At 39.0% G+C, this 1627-nt stretch overlaps 1 non-coding gene across 1 annotated transcript; it reads left to right on the forward strand.

Annotated features, from left to right (window-relative positions):
• Positions 1–217: 217 nt before the first annotated feature.
• On the forward strand, positions 218–324 carry LOC111763261 (U6 spliceosomal RNA). Its single transcript, XR_002796158.1, has one exon. It is a non-coding gene; the product is annotated as a U6 spliceosomal RNA (small nuclear RNA).
• Positions 325–1627: the final 1303 nt, after the last annotated feature.

Here is a 1627-nt window from a genome sequence, read left to right on the forward strand (position 1 = left end):
TCTTCTCTTTTCTTTGAGGTTATATCGAAAGGCTAGGTACCAAACACTATTTTATATATTTATATATTCGAGCTGGAAAAGAACCTTATCAAAATATCTAGTTCCAATGGCTGTTTGCTGCTCTTATCTGCCATGATGACTTACACTCCCTGAGTTAAGGGCAATTCCATGCTAGCAGCACTGTTCCAGTCAAGAAAGCACATCAAACTCAAGTACAGTACTTGCTTCAGCGGCACATATACTAAAACTGGAATGACAAGGAGAAGATTAGCATGGCCCCTGCATGAGGATAACATGCAAATTTGTGAAGAATTTCATATTAAAATATTTTTTTTAAAAAAATCAAGCACATAGAGTGATATGATGATGAATAGAGACAATGATAAATCTACCTTAAGTTCTTAAGTAAATATTATATTTACAAACTTGGCTAGTTCATCTATTATTTTAATTACTATTATTTGTATTATCTATTATTTTATCACAATACTGGGTTGAATATCCTGATTTAGTCCAACTCTTTTATTTCACATCCAAAGAAAGTAAAGTCTAGCAAGGGTAAGTGACTTGGCCCAGTCACATCACTTTCAAGTGCTTTTGCTGAAGCAAGCGTTCTGAATCATATCTTCATTCCTTCCACTACATTGAATATCCAATTACCAGTCCTAAGCAAGAAGAAAGTCTATTGCTAATGCCTCCTGGGCTCCCCTCTCTTTGCCCTTACCCCCTCCTGAGGACCTTTGTGTTACCCTCTCATTTCCTAAATCACATCCTCTATAGGCAGACACCGTCTTTTCCCGCCTCCCTATACCCATACCCAGTGCCTCTCATAACTATCTCAAAAAAAATAAAAAAGCAATTAATCATTCAGGTCATACACAAATGAGGATCGCTAGAGACCATGTTAGCTCAGCTACAGGAGAAGTAGTCCTCAAATACTTTGGTCTCAGGATGTTTTACACTCTTTAAAAATTATTGAGGGAAACAGATGTGGCTCAAGCAGTTGGGCACCCCTACCATATGGGAGATCCCAGGTTTGGTTCCTGATGCCACCTGAAGAAGATGAGCAAGACAACGAGCTGGTGCGATGGGCTGGCATGGCAAGCCAACACAGTAAGATGATGCAACAAGATGACACAACAAGCAGGGAGCAGAGGTGTCTCAAGTGAATGGACACCTCCCTCCCACATGGGAGGTCCTGGGTTTATTCCCAGTGCCTCCTAAAAAAAAAAAAAAAAAGAAGATGAGCAGACACAGAGACCAGACAGCAAGTGCAAACAAGGGGGGTAGGGGAGAATAAATAAAAGAAATCTTTAAACAAAAAATTATTGAGAAGCCCAAAGAGCTCCAAAACAAACAAACACAAAATTAATGAGAACAATGGCATTGTTTTTCTACGTTTGCAAATCTCTTTAGCGTCTGACTTAATAGAAGACAGCTGCATTCTCATATCTGCTTCTGCATTCACTCCATTGTGATATCACACAGACTGGAAAATTCTCTGGTAAATTCATGAGACAGTGAAAGTAAAAGAGGCAAATAATGTCTTTGAATTACTGTGAAAATAGTGCTGACATCACAAATTCATGAGAGGGTCTCCAGCACCCACAGTTGTACTAAGACCATA

Source organism: Dasypus novemcinctus, chromosome 8, assembly GCF_030445035.2.
Source record: "Dasypus novemcinctus isolate mDasNov1 chromosome 8, mDasNov1.1.hap2, whole genome shotgun sequence".
NCBI lineage: Eukaryota > Metazoa > Chordata > Mammalia > Cingulata > Dasypodidae > Dasypus > Dasypus novemcinctus.